Here is a 25,114-nt window from a genome sequence, read left to right as displayed (position 1 = left end):
CCTGGGTGGCCTCTCACCACCTAAAGATTAACATGTCCAAGACTGAGCTCCTTCTTATCCCTCCCTCAAGCTCTACGCCGACTTGTGCCCCAAGTCCGCTACCTCTTAGTTACACTTGACTCAAATCTATCCTTTGTCCCCCATATCCAATCTCTTTCTACATCCTGCCACAACTATCTACGCAATATTTCCAAGATTTGACTTTTTCTGAGCGCTAACACCACAAATCAAATAATCCACTCCCTTGTTATTTCCCAACCTGACTACTGCAATAACCTTACTGGCCTTCCTCTTTCCAGCCTCTCCTCCCTTACTACCATCCTAAATGCCTCTGCCAGGCTGATCCACCTTTCCCGTCGCTCTGTATCTGCTGCACCTCTCTGCGAGTCCCTTCATTGGCTCCCCATTCACAGCAGAATTAAATTCAAAATTCTCACCCTTACATACAAAGCTCTCACCAACGCCGCTCTCCTCTACCTATCCTCTCTAATAAACAAGTATACTCCAGCCCGCCCATTAAGATCCAACAATGACCTGCTCCTTACATCCGTGACTATCACCTCCTCTCATGCTAGACTGCAGGACTTCTGTCGTGCAGCACCTACCCTCTGGAACACTCTCCCTCGTGCTGTCAGCCTTTGACCTAATCTTTCTTCCTTTAAATGCTCCCTGAAGACTTTTCTGTTCAGAGAAGCCTACCACCCAACTCAATAATAAATTAATTTCACTTACCTAACAACATTTCCCTCATCTAACTCTGTATTAACATCTTTCTAAATCTTGCAGTCTTCACCTCCTGTTTCTCAACCTCCTACCTTTCTACATTGTAAGTTCCCACGGGAAATATGGCCCTCAATTCCTCCTCTATGTGTTTGTAAAATTTGTCCTGTCTATTACAAGTTTTATAATGTTTTATTTAAATGAATTGTATCCTTGTACTGCGCTGCAGAATATGTTGGCGCTTCATAAATAAAGTATAATAATAATAATAATAATATACTTCCATTAGCTAAAATGCTTCTAATAAAAGTTACTGCTGTTGTTCAGTGGCATACCACCATATCCTGTGAGTGCTCGTGCACCAGTATACAAACACCAGACCTTCTCACAGGTTAGCAGTAGGTTGTATGACACAAATTACATCTTCACAAGCAATGCACAAAACAATCACATCTCTGAGCATGCATAGTATTTAAATACTTGTGCACAGGTCCTCACAGCATATGTGCATATGCTGCAGAAAAATAGTAATAACTTTTATTAGGAGCATTTTTGCTAATGGAAGTATACTGCAAAAAGTATTCTATTTCAAATTGAAATGCAACCATGCACATTTAATTTTTGACCTTTCTATCCCTTTAAAAATGTTACAGCTAAGCAGGTAGACATTAAAGGGACATGAAAATGTTTATTTTGTGATTTAGGTAGAACATACAATTTTAAACAACTTTCCAGTTTACTTCTATTATCAAATTTGCGTCATTCTCTTGGTATCATTTGTTGAAGGGGCAGCAATGCACAACAGGTTTCTAACTGAACACATGGGTGAGCCAATGACAATCAGTGTATATATATATATATATATATGCAGCCACCAATCAGCAACTAGAACCTAGGTTCTTTACTACTCCTGAGCTTTCCTAGATAAACCTTTCAGCAAAGGATAACAAGAGAAGGAAGCAAATTAAATAATATAAGTAAATTGGAAAGGTGTTTAAAATTGTTTGCTCTGTCTAAATCATGAATCTCCAATTATTACTTTACTATCCCTTTAAATCACATTGTTTTATAGGGTTAATCTGTTCCAGATCTGACCAGTGAACTAGTTTTATGTGGAAACAAATGGAGAGTATTCTAAAATAGCAGGAAATTAAGTCTACATGACCTCTGCCCACCATCGCAAACAAAAGGATTGTTAGAGAGATTTTAAAATCCATTATCATGAAATTTGTTGAGTCTGAAAAGAGAGATTGTGATGAGTTTCTGCCCTCTTTGTTTACACTGTTAAAATCTACTGTGAATCTTCTAACAGTCATGGAAAGGTCACAATTCCATGGAAACAATGTAAAACAATATGGGTTAGGTTACAAGTGGGTTGCAACCCACTTGAAATGTTGAGCCTTAAAATTTCTTGAGCACAATCAATAATGCTTCTATTTTTATACTCCTATTACAGTTAACCGCTGCACGTTAGATAGTGTGGGTCTACAGCTGTCACATGCTGGATATTGCTCAAGCACTAAGTAAATGGTGCTCAAAAAATCCGCTCAAGCAGTGGAGTTCTCAAAGAAGAAATTTTTAGGAATGCCACCGAGTTCTTTTGTTACTCTCCTAATTTGTGATTAGTTTTTTACTCAAGGACATGGCAACCAAATTGGCATCACAGCTGCCACATAATGAAGACCCCTATGGGGAAATTTAGGACTTTGTCTTCACTGGGAATGATGCCATGCTCATCAGGTGTAGAGCAGACAAACAGGAGCTGGAGGAGACAAAAGGTGAGACCCCTTTAAATATCTATCATAAACTTTTACATTTAGAAAAGAAAGAAATTGATTATTATCTCCACGCAGTCTATCTCTCCAAATATCATAAAAACAAATACATACCCCGTAGCTTTAGGATTAAATACATTCCCACATTGGGAAGAACTAGTTTGGAATTTTGCAGAAGGTGGTGTGGCACACATTTAACAAATGCTCACACAACCCAATGCTTTTGGTCATAGAGGAGGTGTCTATCTTAAAAATTGTAGTCAAAACTGATATTACACAAATTAAGGATAAATTACTGCATGATTTAAGCCAGGATTCTGAAACTGATTGGCTTAACAAATTATCCGTGCAAGTTGCTAAATACAAACAAGAACTGCTTGCATTTAAAAATAAAAATATAATACAGCTGAAAACGACCAAAGGTATACAAATGGCTATATGAATGAAGAATGAAATGCCATATCAGAGAAGAGGAAGATTTAATAAAAATAGACGTGTTAACTTTGAGACAGTGGATAGCAGTGGAGGGGATTCTTCTGAGAGTGAAGTTACTGGTGCACAAAAACATAATTTATGTAAGAACTTACCTGATAAATTCATTTCTTTCATATTGGCAAGAGTCCATGAGCTTGTGACGTATGGGATATACAATCCTACCAGGAGGGACAAAGTTTCCCAAACCTCAAAATGCCTATAAATACACCCCTCACCACACCCACAATTCAGTTTAATGAATAGCCAAGTAGTGCAGTGATAAAATAAGGAGTAAAAAAGCGTACCAAAAGGAGGAACTGGAAATAAAAGTGTGTTTTATACAAAAATCATAACCACCATAAAAAAGGGAGGGCCTCATGGACTCTTGCCAATATGAAAGAAATGAATTTATCAGGTAAGTTCTTTCATATATTATGTTTTCTTTCATGTAATTGGCAAGAGTCCATGAGCTAGTGACGTATGGGATAGAAATACCCAAGATGTGGGAGACCACAGAAGAGTCACTAGAAAGTGGGGGATAAAATAAAAACAGCTATTTTTACTGAAAAAAATTAAATCTTTATATTTCTTATAAATTTCACATAAATTTCAAGAAAAAAACTTAAATCATAAGCAGAAGAATCAAACTGAGAGAGCTGCCTGAAGAACTTTTCTACCAAAGGCTGCTTCAGAAGAAGCAAATACATCAAAATGGTAAAATGTAGTAAATGTATGCAAAGAAGACCAAGTTGCTGCTTTGCAAATCTGATCAACCGAAGCTTCATTCTTAAAAGCCCAAGAAGTGGCGACTGATCTAGTAGAATGAGCTGTAATTCTCTGAGGCAGAGACTGTCCCGCCTCCAAATAAGCCTTGTGAACCAAAATCTTTAACCAAGATGCCAAAGAAATGGCAGAGGCTTTCTGACCTTTCCTAGGACTAGAGGTCTTCCTGAAATCTTTAGTAGCTTCGGCATAATATTTCAAAGCTCTTACATTACAACATCCAAAGAATTTAAAGATCTTTCAAGAGTATTCTTGGGATTAAGACACAAGGAAGGAACAACAATTTCCCTACTAATGTTGTTAGAATTTACAACCTTTGGAAGAAATGTAAACAAAGTCCACAAAACAGCCTTATCCTGATGGAAAATCAGAAAAGGATACTCACAAGAGAGAGCAGACAATTCAGAACCTCTTCTAGCTGAAGAGATAGCCAAAAGAAACAACACTTTCCAAGAAAGTAGTTTAATATCCAAAGAATGCATAGGCTCAAAAGGAGGAGCCTGCAAAACCTTCAAAACCAAATTAAGACTCCAAGAAGGAGAGATTGATTTAACAACAGGCTTGACACGAACCAAATCCTGAACAAAACAGTGAATATCAGGAAGTTTAGCAATCTTTCTATGAAACAAAGCAGAAAGAGCAGAGATTTGTCCATTCAAGGTACAGGTAGCCCTCAGTTTACGCCGGGGTTAGGTTCCAGAAGGAATGGTTGTAAATCGAAACCGTTGTAAATTGAAACCCAGTTTATAATGTAAGTCAATGGGAAGTGAGGGAGTTAGGTTCCAGGCCCCTCTCAAAATTGTCATAAGTAACACCTAATACATTATTTTTAAAGCTTTGAAATGAAGACTTTAAATGCTAAACAGCATTATAAACCTAATAATATAGATTGTATCATCATCAAAGTTTAATGAACAAAAACATTTGCTAAACCGCACCTAATAGAATTATCACACAGACTGTATCATCATCAAGCTAAGTTTAATGAACAAAAACAAAATAATTACACAACAGACTGTATCAACAAACTAAGTTTAATGAAGAAAAACGTTTTTTTACTTGCATTTTTCTGCAGCTAAGGGAAGTGGCTGCTAGATCTTGTTCCTTTAAAAATGGCTCCATTGCTCAGGTCTGGTTATACACTGATTAATTACAGCCTGCCTGTGTTTAATCACACAACAGACTGTATCATCATCAAACTAAGTTTAATGAACAAAAAACGTTTTTTTACTTGCTTTTTTTCTGCAAACAGTTCTCTGCATTGAGTCTGCAGCTTAAGGGAAGTGGCTGCTAGATCTTGTTCCTTTGAAAGCTGATCCATTGATCACGTCTGTCTTGCTTGGCTTTGCATGTCTTTGCTGCAATACAAGCGGACAGCTCCACCTACTGGCTATTTTAATGTTTCTCAATACTTTCGATAGCAGTCAATGTTTTTCAATAGCACTGACATAACTGGAAAAAAAGGGCGTTATTCTGAAATGGCGCAAATTGAACCCTCGTAAACCGAGGGCCACCTGTACTTGCAGACAACTGAAAAAACTATGCACGTTCAACTAAACATTATCACTCAAAGGTCTCTGGTTATCGTAGTTCACGACCATCTAGCTCACACTGCACATCATCACGCTCAATTTCGAGTGCACTTCTCTTTAGTTGAAACACTAGCAGCTAGATGTGTCTAGTTTTTTATTTTTATATATTTTTTTATTTTTTTCTTTGGATCGCAAAATCACAACAACCAATACTGGGCTTACATATGCTACTTTTAAAAAACAAGATTTGTTCATGTAACTCACATTATCATTTCTTTCCTTTTTTCATATGTCTTTATTTTTGTTATATATTTTTTTAATATACATCATTCAATATATTTGATTACATCCTTACAACATCCTAGTATATACTAGACCAGTAATTCACGGAATAACTATCAAGTTTAGAGACATAATCTCTCTGTATAGATAGGAGGGAACATAGGATTACGACACTGGGACAGACCCGGCCCTCAAAGGTCGACCTCTATGCTCATTGGTCCGCTCACGGACGCTACACAAATCGGACGTAGACTTTTTGTGAGCTTGACAGTCGCTCCTGTGTTGCCCCCTTTTTTATATATATTGCTTTGGCCATTTAGCTTAGATTGTTGAGAGAGATGCATTCACTCACAGATCTCACGTGAACTTTTAGACTTGTGGATCGAATGTTTTACCGACAGTAGCGGAAATCATACATAGCTTGGTGTTTTGAATTCCGCCCCCTTACACACGGACCGTGATTGGAGGATTATACAGTAAGTTGTATTTGACTGTGATTAAACACTACACTGGATAAAATCGCAAATGAGTACCAAAGGGCTACTCTTTAAATTTCATTAGGAGACAAAGAGGCTACATAGTAACTAACATCCCTTGCCATATAGTAACTAATACTGGGGGAACAATACTGTTTCTAGACACAGCACCATATGTATCAAGTGACTTTGATGAATATGAACTTGGCGCTCTCCCACAGGGCCTGCCATTCATTACAAACAAAGCAAGGTTAGTTTATTAAAACGATCTGTTTGTTTGGTATTATCATGTTAAAGATCTGTATAAGGACCGTCATATTATATCTCTGCACTCTCTGAATCCAATATCAAGTTTGCTCTGGGTTATTTATTGTTGTTAGGCTGCATTGTTTTTTTATCTATTAATACTATGTTCTAAAGTTTTTATTGTTGATCAATGATACAAATAAGGTTTTAATATTAGCTTAGTTGTAGATATACAACATTATGTTTGCATATATATGTTCTCTTGATCAATGATGTGTATCAACTAGGTTTTCCATGTTTGTTTTTTATATACTACTATACATGGAACCATTTGTTGATGAATGTTACCATACCAACTAATTATGCACAGTTGGAAGCAATTAATTGGCTTAATTGTTTGACCTATCAGATTGTGTTTTTACCATGCATTTCCTGTTATATAGCAAGTGTATTTTTTATGTGATATATATTTTTAGCCTGAGGAAACAGCTCTTAGGGCTCCATGTACTAAGCAGTCAATTCATCCGTCATTGTAGACGCGGATAAACTCGCCGTTACTCGCCGCGGGCGAAATGGTGTCCGCTGTCGCTATGTACTAATATTCCCCCAATAAATAGACAAGTCTAGCCCGCCGCGAGCAGTTGCGGATTGTTGATAAATTTGACGCCTCGCTCGCCGCGACTAAGCTGATGTACTTAACTTTCAGTTGAATTGTCTGGCCAATTATTAACACGTGACATGCAAGGTGTCACGAACATCATAGTAGTCGCGGGAATAGAATTTTGCTCCTATAAAAGTTCAACTTATCTAAACAACTTTATTATTGTTCAAAATTTTTTGAAGAGTGATAACAGAGCGTTATTTTTGTAATATTTATTTACAATTTGGATATGGCTTCATCTGGATCTGATAATATATAAATATTAATATAAAAATAATTATAAAGATTGACAACTATACAATACAAATTTAAATAGATTACTCTTTAATTACAGTCGACAAATTGGGCGCAATTTATGTACATGGAAATGAGAGACAAATTAGACGCCAGTTATGCTGTAAGTACAATGCTGATATTACTGCCTTTTATATATGTCTAGACTGGCGTCTAGATTGACTTTCCTATTGTTTTGTACCTTGCCCGCCACCTAAAAGGTGGCGAGGCAAAAATAACGAGGTGGGAGCGGAAATTGTAGCGAGCGGACAAATAGATTTTTTAGTACATTTGTTTTTGGCGAGTTGGTGGTCAAATGTGTCTAATTACAGTGAAAAATGGAGCGGTAGCGAGGTTTGGCGGATAAGTACGCTCGCAATTTTAAAGATGCGAGTTTTAACATAATTGACGGCTTTGTACATATCAGTTTGCGAATTTTGACGCGAGATTTGTTGCGGGTAGCTCGCTGACTGCTTAGTACATGGAGCCCTTAGTCAGCTGAGAAACGCGTCACTTTTATAATAAAGTTTTTTATATATTAATTCACTTGCTGTGACTTATGGTGTACATTTCTGAGTACATACTTTGGTTTTGCTGCTACTGACCACCAGAGGATATTACCAAACTTGCCGGGAGTTATCCCAGTCTGCTGTTAGTGCACCTGGAGGTGCATTGGATCTTGTAAGTTTATCTCTTACTTACTTCTTGCTCTGTTTAAACTCTACTGGGCTATGTGTGTATGCTCTATGTCCATTTAGGAACCTCACTACCAACTCCTTCAAGGACTCCTTTTGGGTATTTGCCACAACTCCACAGTGAGCTGGACCACTGCGAGGCTCCAGCCTGCACCACTAGCACCGCAGGGTGCGCTTCTCTTGTGAGTACATACCAGGACTTGTGTTTATTGTAGCTATTTGTTCCTGCAATGCTAGGCCATGTTGGCGCCTCCGTTTTTTCTTTGTTCTTTTTTCAGTTATCAAATACCACAGGAAGACCATCCTATGACTGAGAGCTGCCATTTTTTCGTTTGGATTTATCTGCTTTGGAATCTGTTATCCATATCTCTCTCATGGACATTATTTGGTATATATAGTCCATTTAGTGTTTTACCAATACTGTTCATTTTTCCTTCTGTATTTCCTGTTTGCATATTGGGTATAGGAGGCGCCCCCTAAAGGGTGTGGTACATTTTGGTATTGACCACACTCTCATTATTAGTACTTGCAGACAAACCTTTATTCAAACCATCCTGAAGAAACTGTAAAATTCTAGGAATCCTAAAAGAATGCCAAGATAATTTATGAGAAAAACACCATGAAATATAGGTTTTCCAAACCCGATAAGAAATCTTCCTTGAAACAGACTTACGAGCCTGTAGCATATTATTAATCACTGAGTCAGAGAAACCTCTATCACTAAGTACTAAGTGTTCAATTTCCATACCTTCAAATTTAGTGACTTGAGATCCTTGAGACAGAAGGTCCGGCCTTAAAGGAAGTGGCCAAGGTTGACAACTGGACATCCAGACAAGATCCGCATACCAAAACCTGTGAGGCTATGCTGGTGCTATCAGGAACACATGCGATTGTTCCAATATGATCTTGGAGATCACCCTTGGAAGAAGAACTAGAGGCGGAAAAATGTAAGCAGGTTGGTAAAAGCAAGGAACTGCTAACGCATCCACCATCTCCGCCTGAGGATCCCTGGGCCTGGAAAGGTACCTGGGAAGCTACTTGTTTAGATGGGAAGCCATCAGATCTATTTCGGGGAGACCCCACATCTGTACAATCTGACAAAATACATCTGGATGGAGAGACCACTCCCCTGGATGTAAAGACTGACGACTGAGATAATCCGCTTCCCATTTGTCTACACCTGGGATATGTATCGCAGAAATTAGTCAGGAGTTGGATTCCGCCCAAGAAAGTATCCAAGATACTTCTTTCATCGCTAAAGGACTGTGAGTCCCCCCTTGATGATTGACATATGCCACAGTTGTGATATTGTCTGTCTGAAAACAAATGAATAATTCTCTCTTTAATGGCGGCCAAGCCTGAAGAGCCCTGAAAATAGCACAGAGTTCTAAAATATTGATTGGTAACCTCGCCTCTTGAGGATTCCAAACTCCTTGTGCTGTCATAGACCCCCAGACAGCTCCCCAACCTGTGAGACTTGCATCTGTTGAAATCACAGTCCAGGCAGGACGAACAAAAGAGGATCGGGGGCGAGATCTACGGGGGCGCACACGGGAGCGCGCGCGTGCACGGGGGGTGGCGGGCGCGTGCACGGGGCGGGAGCGGGTGGGAACCGCTACACTACAGAAAAAAAAAAAGTTAAAAGCTAAAAAAAAAATAATAAATGTAATTATTAAAAATGTAATCTAAGGGACCTGGAAGGGGTTGGGGGTTGGTCTTGGTGGGGGGGAAAGCTACACTACAGAAAAGGGCATTTAAAAAAAAAAAAGGCACATTTTTTTACAAAAAAAAAAGATGGCGCCCATTAAGGCAGAGGGGAAGGGTTAGAGCTATTTGGTGGGGGATCAGTGAGGTTGGGGTCTAAGGGGGGATCCTACACATAAGCATATGTAAATATGCTTTTTTTAATTTTTAAAAAAGGGCCAAATACCTTTTATTTTAGTACTGGCAGAGTTTCTGCCAGTACTTAAGATGGCGGGGACAATTGTGGGGTGGGGGAGGGAAGAGAGCTGTTTGGGAGGGATCAGGGGGTCTGATGTTTTAGGTGGGAGGCTGAGCTCTACACTAAAGCTAAAATTAACCCTGCAAGCTCCCTACAAGCTACATAATTAACCCCTTCACTGCTAGCCATAATACACGTGTGATGCGCACCGGCATTTAGAGGCCTTCTAATTACCAAAAAGCAATGCCAAAGCCATATATGTCTGCTATTTCTGAACAAAGGGGATCCCAGAGAAGCATTTACAACCATTTGTGCCATAATTGCACAAGCTGTTTGTAAATAATTTCAGTGAGAAACCTAAAATTGAGAAAAAATTAACGTTTTTTTTTAATTTGATCGCATTTGGCGGTGAAATGGTGGCATGAAATATACCAAAATTGGCCTAGATCAATACTTGGGGTTGTCTACTACACTACACTAAAGCTAAAACTACCCCAAAAAGCTCCCTACATGCTCCCTAATTAACCCCTTCACTGCTGGGCATAATACACGTGTGGTGCGCAGTGGCATTTAGCGGCCTTCTAATTACCAAAAAGCAACGCCAAAGTCATATATGTCTGCTATTTCTGAACAAAGGGGATCTCAGAGAAGAATTTACAACCATTTATGCCATAATTGCACAAGCTGTTTGTAAATAATTTAAGTTAGAAACCAAAAGTTTGTGAAAAAAATTGTGAAAAGTGAACGATTTTTTGTATTTGATTGCATTTGGCGGTGAAATGGTGGCATGAAATATACCAAAATGGGCCTAGATCAATACTTTGGGTTGTCTACTAAAAAAAAATATATACATGTCAATGGCTATTCAGAGATTCCTGAAAGATATCAGTGTTCTAATGTAACTGTCGCTAATTTTGAAAAGAAATGGTTTGGAAATAGCAAAGTGCTACTTGTATTTATGGTCCTATAGTTTACAAAAAAAGCAAAGAACATGTAAACATTGGGTATTTCTAAAATCAGGACAAAATTTAGAAACTATTTAGCATGGGTGTTTTTTGGTGGTTGTAGATGTGTAACAGATTTTGGGGGTCAAAGTTAGAAAAAGTGTGTTTTTTTCCATTTTTTCCTCATATTTTATATTTTTTTTATAGTAAATTATAAGATATGATGAAAATAATGGTATCTTTAGAAAGTCCATTTAATGGCGAGAAAAACGGTATATAATATGTGTGGGTACAGTAAATGAGTAAGAGGAAAATTACAGCTAAACACAAACACCTCAAAAATGTAAAAATAGCCTTTGTCCCAAACGGACAGAAAATGGAAAAGTGCTGTGGTCATTAAGGGGTTAAATCTATTAAGGACATGCAATGACCTTGCTGAACAAAAGGCAGAATAGTCCTCATAGTCACCATCTTGAAAGTTGGGACTCTTACAAAATGATTCAAAAACTTCAGATCCAGAACTGGTCTGAAAGAATTTTCCTTCTTCGGGACAATGAGTAGATTTGAATAAAAACTCAGACCCTGTTCCAGAATTGGAACTGGTATAATCACTCCTGAAAGCTCTAGATCTGAAACACACTTCAGAAAAGCCTTAGCTTTCACAGGATTTGTTGGAACGTGAGAGAGAAAAAATCTTCTCACAGGAGGTCTTATTCTGAAACCTATTCAATACCCCTGAGAGACAATATTCTGAATCCAATGATTCTGAATGGAACCTGCCCAAACGTCTTGAAATAATTTCAATCTGCCCGCCACCAGCAGAACTGGATCAAGGGCCGCACCTTCATGCAGTCTTGGGGGCTGGCTTTGTTTTTTTGTAAAGCTTTGATTTATTCCAACTCGAGGATGGCTTCCAATTGGATCCAGAATCTTTAGAGGAAGGAATGTTTTCTGTTCTCTATTCTGACGAAAGGAACAAAACCGATTAAAAGCTATAGATTTGCCTTTAGACTTTTTATCTTAAGGCAAAAAAATTCCCTTCCCCCCAGTAATAATGGAAATTGAAATAATAGAATCCAACTGGGAACCAAAAAATAATAGAATCCAACTGGGAACCAAACAAATGATTACCCTGGAATGATAGAGATAGTAACCTAGATTTAGAAACCATGTTAGCATTCCATAATTTGAGCTATAAAACTCTTCTAGCTAAAATAGCCAAAGACATAGATTTAACATTAATCTTGATGATTTCAAAAATAGCAACACAGATAAAATGGTTAGCATGTTGAAGCAAACGAACAATGCTATGCAAATCAGAGTCTTTTTCCCATTGTGCTACGCTATCCAACCAAAAAGTTGATGCAGCCGCAACATCAGCCATAGAAATGGCAGGTCTGAGCATATAGCCAGAATGCAAATAAGCTTTCCTTAGAGAAGATTCAATCTTCCTATCTAAAGGATCCTTAAAGGAGGTACTATCTTCCATAGGAATGGTAGTACGTTTAGCAAGAGTAGAAATAGCCCCATCAACCTTAGGGACTTTTTCCCAAAACTCTAATTTAGCCACTGGCAAAGGATACAACTTTTTAACCTTAAAGAAGGAACAAAAGAAGAACCAGGCTTAGACCATTACTTTGCAATCACATCAGAAATAGCATCAGGAACAGGAAAAACCTCAGAAGTAGTCACAGGAGGTTTATAGACAGAATTTAAACGTTTACTGGATTTATTATCAAGAGGACCAGACTCCTCAATATCTAAAGTTATTAACACTTCTTTTAAAAAAGAACGAATATACTCAATCTTAAAAAGATAAGATGATTTATCAGTGTCAATGTCTGAAGTAGGATCTTCTGAGTCAGAGAGATCCTCATCAGGAGGATATATCAGTATGTTGCCGGTCATTACAAATTTCATCAGTATTATGAGAAGTTTTAAAAGACCTTTTACGTTTATTTGAAGGCAGTATAGCAGCCATAGCCTTCTGTATCACCTCAGCAATATAATTTTTCATATCAACAGGGATATCATGTACTTTAGATGTTGAAGGAACAACAGATACTGTACAAGCACTAATAGAAACCTTTTCTGCATGCAAAAGCTTATCATGACAACTGTACATACTACAGCTGGAGATATAATCTCCACTATCTTACAACAGATACACTTAGCTTTTGTAGAACTGTGTTCAGGCAGCATGGTTCCTACAGCAGCTTCTGAGACAGGATCAGATTGATACATCTTGTAAAATGTAAAAAAGAAAAAATAACATTAAACAGAAATATCTTATTTCCACATATAGCAGTTTGAGGAATGGGAAAAAAATGCAAATGCTAAAATTGGCAAAAAAAAATATCAAATAACATAGCCCTCTGAGCATAAAGAAGGCAAGAAGCATATAGAAAGTGAGGTAAAATAAAACTATTTTTTTTGGCTCCAAGTATGACGCACGACGCAAAAGGAAGATGAGAATTATTTTGGCGCCAACAAACATCCGGAAATGAGGCAACTTGCGTCATAACAAACACAATTTCACGCCAAACAACCTAGCGTCAACTAAGACGCAAGAAATATACAAAATAAGAGATATAGTGTGTAAAAACTCACCAATCCTCCAGGGGGCGCTCTCAATAGTGATGTCAAAAATAATAATTTAGCAAATTTTAAAAGCAATATAATACAATCAACAATAAAAGATATTAAACAAAAAACAAGAAAAAGGGATAAATCCTGTAGCTGATAAAAACGAAATGTCCATACAACCAATATTGTCCAATGAGTCGTAGGAGGGTCAGTATCCTTATGATAACAAATGGTCTGAAAAAAAGAAGAACACAGAGGCGCCCAATGGCCTAATACCACAATAACAAGGCGGATACAGGATTGTAAGAATTGTAGGTACTATTCTTACAATCCTGTATCCGCCTTGTTAAGACACAGGAAAATGACTAACTTGAGTCATGACAGATGCACATTCGCACCCAAAAACATTTCTTGTGCCAAGAATGACGCAATAACAGCATTTTGCGCCCTCGCAAGCCTAATTTGCCCGCAAGTTTAACAAGTCCAATTGAAAAAAAGACTATACCCCAAATAAGACAAACTTCCTAAAACATGATTCCCAAAACGAAACTGCGGGACTGCAAAGGGAAATACACATATACCTGACTCATGGCAAAGATAAGTAAAATACATATATTTAAAACTTTATATTAATACATAAAGCACCAAACCATAGCTGAGAGTGTCTTAAATAATGATACATACTTACCGAAAGACACCCATCCACATATAGCAGATAGCCAAACCAGTACTGAAAGCTATCAGCAGAGGTAATGGTATATAAGAGTATATCGTCGATCTGAAAAGGGAGGTAGGAGATGAATCCCTACTACCGATAACAGAGAACCCTTGAAAAGATTTCCCGTGAGGAAAACCATAAAATCAAATAGGCGATACTCTCTTCACATCCCTCTGACAAACACTGTACTCTGAGAGGAATTGGGCTTCAGAATGCTTAGAAGAGCTTACCAGAAGCTTACCACAGAAGAAATCATGAAAATCAAGCACAAACTTTCTTCACCACCTCCATAGGAGGCAACATTTGTAAAACTGAATTGTGGGTGTGGTGAGGGGTGTATTTATAGGAATTTTGAGGTTTGGGAAATTTTGCCCCTCCTGGTAAAATTGTATATCCAATACGTCACTAGCTCATGGACTCTTGCCAATTACATGAAAGAAAAGTGTCACCTTCCACTAGTGGGGTTAGCACAAGATCTTCCAGAGACCCCCTTTACCGGCGGGTCAGACACAGACCATAGGAGGGGCGGCAGTAAACACCACAAAAAGAGGCACCGCACGCAAACAGAAACAATTGTTTTTAATCTCAGTTCCCGTTCACTTTCCACTGATGAATATTCACTAGGTTCCTTAATAAAGTCCCACGGGTTTCATTATCATTTGTATGCCGACGATACCCAAATCTACCTCTCTGCACCAGAATTATCTCCTTCCTTGCTAACCTGTGTCACTAACTGTCTCTCAAATATCTCATCTTGGACGTCCTCTTACTACCTCAAGCTAAATCTCTCCAAAACTGAGTTCCTTATTTTCCCCCCTTCTTCCAAAATCTCCACCCCCCATGTCTCTATAACTGTTGACAACTCCATCATTACCAACCTCACATGCCCGATGTTTTGGGGTCACACTTGACTCAGATCTTTCTTTTACTCCTCACACTCAGTCCTTGGCTAAAGCCTGCAGCTTCCACCTTAAAAACATCGCTAAAATTAGACATTTCCTTACACAAGACACAACAAAGATTTTAATCCACTCTCATCCTTTCCCGCCTCGACTACTGCAACTCTATCCTCTCTGGTCTCCCTAGCTGCCGACTAGCTTCTTTAAAATCCAAATTGAATGCCTCTGCCAGTCTCATCTTCCTTGCATGTCGCTCTTCTTCTGCCACACCTCTCTGCCAATCCCTTCACTGGCTTCCTCTTGCCTCCAGGATTAAACACAAAATTCTGACACACAAACCCCTCAGTTGCATTGCTCCCCCCTGCATCTCAGACCTCGTCTCCGGATACTCTCCCTCCCATCCCCTTCGCTCCGCTCATGATCTCCTACTCTCCTCCTCTCTTGTTACCTCCTCACATTCCCGTCTACAAGATTTCTCAAGACTGGCTCCCATCTTATGGAACTCTCTGCCTCGCTCCACAAGAATTTCCACTAGTTTTGAAAGCTTCAAGTGCTCCCTGAAGACTCTACTATTCATGGACGCTTACAACCTACACTAACCTTCCTATCTCTACTGCTATCCCCCAAAACCCCATAGCATGTAAGCCTATGAGCCCAGCTGCTTGTAGTTCACCTTCACAAGAGCCAACTGCAACAGTGCAACTCTTGGCAGGACCCTCTACCCATTTGATCCCTGTAATTGTTTTTTTTATATACCACCCATGTTCATAGCGCTGCGGAACCTGTTGGCACTCTACAAATACCTGAATAAATAAATAATATTGAATAAAGGTCCCACTTTTGTTCTCACCCCTAAATGTGATGCCTTTGACTTACAAATTGATTTACATCGTTTTCAACGTCAACTTAAGTTAAGAGTTTTTTTTTTAAAATAGCCCGGCATATGAACAAACGATTTAGAATTGGGAGCACATTTGAACCGACTAATACTCACACGTCTATTAAAACATTTACCCGCATGTGCAACTCTGATATTGCTGCACAACAGGTCTCTGTATGTAGCACTTGGGATAATCTGTCACCACCTGAGCGCAGTGCTTTGAAAACTCTGACAGAGGACAGCACCATTGTGATTAGGCCCGCCGACAAGGGCAGGCCATTGTGGTGTTAGATTATGCCCAGTACCATACAGAGGCGATATGTCAACTTGACGATGGGTTAACTTATCGTAAGCTAACATTCAATCCTACCAACACATTTAAACAACAGGTGGATAAATTCTTGGGTTTAGCATTTAATGCTAATATTATAGATGATGATGTGTTAAGATTTCTGACAGTTACTAACCCTATCTGTCCCATCCTATATCTTTTACCCAAGATACATAAATGTCTATCTAATCCCCCTGGGCGTCCGATTATGTCCGCTAGGTGGTCACTTTTTCAACCGCTAGCGGAATATATTGACTACTTCCTTCAACCAGTAGTCCAATCCACCTCTTCTTACCTCAGAGATTCTTCTGAACTCATCACACAACTCAGTAATTTGGATGATATACAGTCGACTGACACCCTGGTGACAATGGATGTCGTTAACTTCATCCCTCACAATCATGGGTTGGAAATGGTCAGGAGAATCCTGATACAGAATGAATGTTACACGGGTCCTCCTAAAGAGTTTTTGATAAACTTGATGGAGTTCTGTCTAAGAATTATTTTCGTTTCAAGAATAGATTTTATTTACAAACATTAAGCACGGCGATGGGGTTCAATATGGCCCCATCGTATGCCAACATTTACATGTCTATGTATGAACAGGAGTATATTCTTCTTCCAGAACAGAGCTCCATCAAGTTTTATCGTCGTTTTATAGACTACGTCTTTTTGATTAGGGGAGGTAGTGCAGAATCTCTAATACAATGGTTTAACAATCTTAATACCATTGAATCCACTGTACGCTTCAAATTAGAAAGTGATGTAGATTAAATACACTTTTTGGATGTTGAGATTTATTAAAAAATATACTGATAAGGGTGTTAGGCTACACACTACATTGTACAGTAAGCCAACCGATAAAAATTCCCTATTGCACTATACTAGTTTTCACCCACAGTTTCAAAAAACAGGGGTGAGCTCCTCCCAGATCCTGTGTGTTGTTTGCAACAATACCGGAGGAGGCCCATCAGAAGAAACAACTGCACAAAATGTCTTGTTTTATCGATAGGGGATACCCAGAAAGTATTGTGAAAACACAATGTGAGACAGCACATACCCTTACCCAACAATCCATCAGTTCCAGACCACAAAATCCAGATGGCAAACGTTTAAATTTTATTACTACATACACGGCAGCATCTGGAGTCATCCAGAAGATTGTTAATCAATATTGGCCTATCCTATCAACAGATACAAGTTTACCATTTGGAGATATTCTGCCACCGAGATTGGTATACAAGAGATCAAGGAATCTCAGGGACATTCTTGTCAAGATAGACCCGGTTCGATGTTACCATAAGGGTACCCCTGGTTACCACAAGGCAAGAAAGGATGTTATAGGTGTGGAAATTGCATAACATGCAATGGCATGATCATGGGAAATCGGTTCCACCATCCACATACAAACCATATGTTTCAAATTTGCCATCGTTTGACATGTACATCTGATCATGTCATCATTTGTCCACGCTCCCTATATAATGTGGAAAAGACCATTACCACATTCAGGGAGAGGTTGGCGAACCATAAATCTGTGATTAGGTTAGCTTTGGAAAAAGGTGGATCTGACCAACCTGTGGCCCAGCATTTCCAACAGGCAGGACACGCAATCTCATCTATGAGAACTATACTCATAGACCCTGTTCCGAAATCCAGACGGGGTGGTGATCGAGCCAGAGCCTTGCTAACGATGGAATCAAGATGAATACATAAATTGGATACAATTACACCTAGGGCGTTGAATACCATGGTTGACTACAGCTGCTTCTACAAATAGGACTGTGGGCTTCCTCTCATATATATTTACATAAAAATGTCTACCATGTCCTTGAGGCACATTGTTTTTACTTTATGTTGGTCTAGCAATGTTATATGATTTGAACCATTTGGCACAGCAGACTACTCAACAGGCTTTCATTGAGTGTCATATGCCTGTATTGTCTAGCGTATTCTTATGAGCTTTATTAGTGGTACTCAATGCAGATCGAAGGGGAAATATACTGGATCCTGATCCTCAAGTGTTCTATTATATATATACATATATACATACACATACACACACACACACACACACACACATACATATCACACGAAAATGCTTCTGGTAGAAATAATTACTATTTTTCAGTGTTATACACACATATGGTGCAAGTGCTGCGTGCACCAGTATTCAAACATCACATCTTTACAGAGTTCCAGCAGTGGCTTGTTTAGCACAAAAGGGAAATAAAACCCAAAAATTTTCTTTCACAATTCAGATAGAGCATAGAATGTTAACAACTTTTCAATTTACGTCTATTATCAAATTTGATTCTCTTGGTGTCCTTTGTTGAAGGAGCAGTAATGCACTACTGGGAGATAGCTGAACATATAAGGAGAGCTAATGACAAAAGGCATCTATGTGCAGCCACAAATCAGCAGCTAGATCCCAGAACTGCATTGTTGCTTATGAGCCTTCCTATGTATGCTTATCAACAAAGGATACCAAAAGAACAAAGCAAATTAGCTAAGTACATTGGAACGTTTTTAAAATTGCATGTTCTATCCGAATCAAGAAAGTTTTATTTTGACTTTGCTATTCCTCTAAGTCTTTTGCCAGATAGCTCAGCAGGTATTATGGGGTTTGAACCCTGAAGCTCTAGTCACAGGAAGCATATGTACATATACCACCGAACCTGTAATAACTTTTCCTAGAAGCACTTTTGCTAAAGGAAGTATACTGCAAATTATTTATATTGAAATGCACATTTTGATTTTGGGCTATCCCTTTTTATAGGACAGAAGTCAAATAGAATGTTACATTGGGGTAGATTTATCAAATGTCGAGCGGACATGATTCGCTATAGTGGATTATGTCTGCTCTACATCACTAAATAAGATAGCATATATACGCTGTCCGCATTTATCACTGCACAAGCATTTCTGATGAAATAGTGGATATGGAATATAGAGGCGCAGGTCTGGTCTTGTGCTCCGATTTGAGCTCTGAAAGAATTCAGAGTCCGGCTTCTTCGTTTACGTGTAACTGGTATACTGAGTAAGATCTCTTAGTTCCGCTATAACTGCAAATAATAAAGTTTACACTCAGAGTGTGGTAGTGCAAGCACTTTCAAATTTTACTGCTCTTGAGAAAGACGAATGTATCGTTGAAACGCGTAGAGCTATTTATGAGAGCTTTTATGTTTGTCCATAGTGACATATTTTAATTTTTTTTTTGTTTTTATAACGAATATTTGCTTGCTGTCTTTTTGAATCATTATACTATAACCAGAAGCATTACAGGAGGAGCCGGATCCCGATTATTTCGGAGTGAGTATACTGCACATTATACACACTGTGCACTACCACACTCTGAGTGTAAACTTTATTACTTGCAGTTATATCGGAACTAAGAGATCTTACTCAGTATACCAGTTACACGTAAACGAAGAAGCCGGACTCTGAATTCTTTCAGAGCTCAAAACGGAGCAACAGACAACACCAGACATGCGCCTCTATATTCCATATCCACTATTCCATAGCAGTCTTTAGGGAGAGACTGATAGAAGGCAGCGGTCTACACAGAGGGGAGTATTATAGTCGTTTCTGTACTAGTATCTGCTGTAACATCTAGCATATTTTGTATAGATAACTTTGTGTAATTTCTGATGAAATGCCTGTGCAATGCCGCCCCCTGCTCACTGGCGGCCGCTAGCAGGGGCTGTCAATTATCCCGGTCAGATCAGACAGGTTAAGGAGCAGCGGTCTTATGAGCCCTGCTTCTGCCTCCAAAGTAGCAGCCGTTGCTTAATAAAGGAAGCCTATAGTATCATTGCCAGCCTTCTCCCCCTACGACTACAGGTTCTCACAAGAGAACCTACAGTACATATTTATAAAGCAGCGGTTATCAGACCGCTGCTTCCCTAACCTCTTCGGCACCTCATAGGTGGCAAATTTCAATCTCTCTGGTCTTGCCCGACCGGGGATATTGACAGCTCCTGCCCATGTGTGATTGGCTGTGTGCGGGCAGGGGGGCGGCGTTGCACAAGAGCGCAAAATTGCGTTCTTGTGCAATGCTGAATTCCGGCAGCGGAATTCAGCCCGCCAGAGGTGAGCTGCGGCAGACAGGGGCATGTATATACGCCCCCTGTCCACAGTAGCATGATAAATCGACCCCATTGAGTTAGCCCTTGTGCGAACTGTCCGTTCCAAAAAAAAAAAAAAAAAAAAGACTACTTTTCTATTACTTGTTATGGCTAAAATATATCTCCCAATAGTGCAATACACGATTTACACTGAGTAAATAATGTTGTTATAAGTTATTTCCCCTTTACCTCTATCCTGTATGAGTGCCAATAAGCTGTACAGAGCAGCACGGGTTTATACGCCCCTTCTACAGGCTACCTGTGCTGCTGAGCACACATCTGTAACACGAGCTTTGTGTAAGTTTGCTTGCAATACGCGCCAAGTGAGGTAGACGGGGCGCAGTGTATTGTGGGAGTGCGGAGAGAGGCGGAGGGAGAACCCGGTGAGCAGAGGGAGGAGGAGCGGAGGGATCACAGGGGGAGGGCAGCCGCTGCCAGCACCGCCGCTTAAAGGGGAACCGTTAAATAAGAATATAGATCCGGTGAGTGTTGCCGCGTCACCCGTTCGCGCCAGCTGTATGTCTGGGTGGTGAGCTGTCGGGGTTGTGGGGAACAGGCCAAAGCCGCCTTAAGGGCTGGAGCACCGGCAACGGCGGGGTTAATCTCAGCCAGGCGGCGACATCTTCCCGCGGCCTGGAAGCCGGGAGGAGGCTGTGCGGCCCGGCTCTGTCTCCCTGCGCCTTTAAGGCTGACGGGGCGGAGGGAGCAGGCGAGGGCCTGGGACAGCTGTGCGGTCTCTGTATTCTCCTGTATACCGCCGCTGCGGGCCCATGTGCAGTAAACGACCCGATAATTGCGCTTTATAACGTCTTCTGCAGTCGCCTGTTCCATTGTAGATACCTGGACCATCCCTCCATAGAGTCTCATAATAAGATGGTCTGTGCCCCTTAATCGTTACAGCCGACTATTGTAATGGTTCCTCTGTGCACTCCATTCATCTGTATAACGCCATTTCTGTAATTTATAGCAATCCGTGCAGTAGTTACACAGCACTAGCCATGGTCATGCTGCAACCACCCTACTTTATAGTACTGTTGCCCCATTCGTTAGCATTGCGTATTTACATAGCACGTTCCTTTTCAGAATATCCCTTTGTTATACAATATAAGAAATACTGAATAAATATATATATATCTTGTAATGCGTTTTATCCCATTGGCTGCCTAATAAGGCTGCAGTGCAATGTGGTGCAGATCTCTCCGCTAGCTAAGGGTTAAAGTTCTCACTTTACATTCATATAATTTATTTCCCCTTAGCAATTATCTATATCACAAGGCAGCAATAAGAAAAGTAAGTGACCCCAACTTTGTTTATCCCCATATTGTAATTTTGGGCCTTCTTTTATTTATCTGCACAGCTTTACTGCAATTAATTTGTATTTCACTCTCCAATTCTAATACAACTTTGTAAAAAAAAAAAATTCTTTAATTTTTATTTAAAGGGATATGAAACCCCCCAAAATAATTTTGTGATTGACAGAGCAGACCATTTTAAAAAAAAGTTTCCAACTTCTATTCTTTGTTGAAGAGAGAGAGTGTCTGGAGGACTACATGGCAGGGAATAGTAATAGAATCTTGCAAATGGCTTTTAAACATGTCCCTGCTTTTCAATAAAAGATACCAAGATAATGAAGAAAAATTGATAAAATAAATAAATTAGAAAGTTGTTCAAAATTGCATTCTGTATCATGGAAGAAATTTTTTTGGATTTCATATTCCTTTAAATGTTAGTAACTGCCAGTGTGTGTATGAATGATATGACTTGATAGTTTTGGGAAACTTTCTCATCCTAATCCACATACATTAGTAATCACCCCATTCCCTGGGGAAAACAGATTTGCAGCATTTTATATTTTGTATTCTTCCTACTTTAGGCAATTGGGTACATATTTGATAAGTTATACTTCTGTTTTATTAAACTTCACAGAACAACTATATCTGCAGTGATTTGCACATTTTGTTAGTTTGTATATATTTTTTTTCTGAAACAAGATGTTAGTCTGCCCCTCCCCCCCGTGATGTATTTAATATACAAAAATTTTGGCAACATTATATTTAGTTAAAAAAGAGATCGGCCACCAAAAATGATTTTATAATGTGCATGTTTAGTGTGTATGTGTATATATATGTGTGTGTGTATATATATATATATCTATCTATCTCTGTGTGAGCACTGCGTAATCTGTTGGGGCTCTACAAATACCTGTTAATAATAATAATAATAATATGTGTGTGTGTGTGTGTATATATATATATTAATAATAATATGTGTGTGTGTGTGTATATATATATATATATATATATATATATATTATATTATATATATGTGTGTGTGTAAATATTATATATATATATATATATATATATATAAAACAGCTGCTTCCCTGCCCTGTTCTCCACCTCTTAAGATGGAGTATGACAGCTTCTGCCAGCGCGTGCTTGGCTGTGTATGCGCAGTGGGTGGGGTTGCATGTGAGCTCTAGTGTGCAATGGTAAATGGGGGTATCGGATTGCTGCCCGCCAGAGGAGAAGCCGGGCGGAAAAGGGTGAATATGTCCGCCCGTGTTTGATAGATTGAGCCCAATGTACCTCTTTCTGCTCATCTGATTGTCACTTGCAAAGAATATCGTTATAAACCAAAGCTCATGGCCTCCAGCTGAAAATCAAAATGCTAATAGGTAGCCCTGCCCAATGCATTATATACGTAATTACAAGCCATAACATTTATAATTGTATGTACAGTTTTATGTATCAGTAACTTTTTGGTCTCAGCATGAAAAGGCAAAACCCTTTTAAGTTGTAGGTAAATATTAAAAAAAATAATCCAGGCCTATATTTTAATCCACATCATGTGAAGGAGCATCTGACCGGTTTGCTGTACAATAGCAGGCCTGGTAACGTATGCTGACTGCAGGTAACTATCTCCTGCAGCACACACAATGACGGCCTGTCTGTCTCCGCTGCATTAAAGGCAGCGTCTGAAATTTAAGGTGTCCCTGATTCTGGCCCCATTCCTGACGACAGGAGTAGCATTCCACACAGCATTTGCTTTATCTGCTTTAATTTCCTTTTAAATTGCATCTTTGCTTGAATAGTTTTTTTTTTATGGGATTCTATTTTTGAAAAGAAATCTGAAATGAAGCAAGTCAAGCAATTTTTTTTTTAGAATGTATGTGTTTTTTGGTAAACTTTTAAATGTCTCTATTAACCTTTTATTTTCTCTCCAAGTTTTCATTAATGAATTAAAATTACTGAGATGTAGTACAAATTAGTTTTCATTTATCTTGTATTTGAAGTGCATAATAATTTGAACATCATATAAGAGAAGTGATGCGCTTCAAAGTGAAATTAAAGTGAAGGTCAATTTTCATATAAAAGTGCCCGTTTAAAAAAAAAAAAAAAAAAAACTATTAAAAACAGGGGCACTTTCATTCATGAAAACTGACATTGCACCAGATTTTAGAAATACTTACCTTTTTCTTCTGAAACGCTGGATCGCCGTTCTGAAACAATGCCCCCGCCTGCTTCTTCCTGGTTAACTTACTCAGCAATGACGAAACCGGCTTCCTTCAATCATGGCGTTGCCTCAGGCAATGATTTCCCCGGAGGGGGGGAGCCGTGATTGGAGGATGCCAGAATAGTCATTGCTGAAGTATGAAGAGGCTTGCAACGGGCTGATGGAGCGGCTTCAAGAAGAAAAGGTAAGTATTTTAAGAAAACGGATGAAATGTAAACTTTCATGAATGATAGTGCCCCTATTTTTAATAGTATTTTTAAAAACTGGCCCGCACTCATTCTTGAAAGTTTACTTTCACTTTAAAAGGGACATGAAACCAAAAATGTTTCGTCATAATCTATTTAGATAATTTTAAACCACTTTACAGTTAAAGGGACACTGAACCCAAATTTTTTCTTTTGTGATTCAGATAGAGCGTGCACTTTTAAGCAACTTTGTAATTTACTACTATTATCAATTTTTCTTCGTTCTCTTGCTATCTTTATTTGAAAAAGAAGGCATCTAAGCTTTTTTTTGGTTCAGACTCTGGACAGCAGCTTTTTTATTGGTGGATGAATGTATCCACCAATCAGCAACAACAACAACCCAGGTTGTTCACCAAAAATGGTCCGGCATCTAAACTTACATTCTTGCCTTTCAAATAAAGATACTAAGAGAATGAAGAAAATTTGATGATAGGAGTAAATTAGAAAGTTGCTTAAAATTGCATGCTCTATCTGAATCACAAAAGAAAAATTTGGGTTCAGTTTCCCTTTAACTGCTATTATCGATTTTGCTTCATTCTCTTGGTGTCTTTTATGGAAGTAGTGCACTACTGGGAGCTAGCTAAACGCAGCTGTAAGTCAGACAACAGGCATATACATACAGCCACCAATCAGCAGCTAGCTTCCAGCTCCTGAGCCTACCTAGGTACCTTTTTCAACATATGATACCAAAAGAACGAAGCAAATTAGATAATGGAAGTAAGCTGGAAACATTTTTAAAATTGTATGTTCTATCTGAATCGTGAAAGAAAAAATTGGGTTTCGTATCCACTTTTAAGGATTTTTTTATCTATTTATTTTTAATTTTTACATAAAATAGTGTGCTCGGATTGTGTACACAAATAGCACTTGGCATACCAGGTGCGGGCTTCTATACTTACTACTTTATAATAATCCAGCAAAAAATGCTATAGTGATCGGTCTTCCATAGTTAAAGGACCCTTAAATACAGTAAATTTGCATAATCTAAAAGTACATAATGAATATAATA

At 38.9% G+C, this 25,114-nt stretch overlaps 1 protein-coding gene across 1 annotated transcript in view; it reads left to right on the top strand.

The window, feature by feature from the left end:
* Positions 1-20,692: 20,692 nt before the first annotated feature.
* SEPHS1 (selenophosphate synthetase 1) overlaps positions 20,693-25,114 on the top strand; it is a 153,834-nt gene continuing 149,412 nt past the window's right edge. The window contains exon 1 of the mRNA XM_053716486.1: positions 20,693-20,826. The gene's annotated coding sequence lies outside the window, so the exon portion shown is untranslated. The remainder of the gene's footprint in view (positions 20,827-25,114) is intronic.

The sequence above is a fragment of the Bombina bombina genome, chromosome 6, assembly GCF_027579735.1.
Source record: "Bombina bombina isolate aBomBom1 chromosome 6, aBomBom1.pri, whole genome shotgun sequence".
Lineage (NCBI taxonomy): Eukaryota > Metazoa > Chordata > Amphibia > Anura > Bombinatoridae > Bombina > Bombina bombina.
Note: the sequence above shows the minus strand (reverse complement) of the source record. Positions and strands in the feature narration are given on the sequence as shown.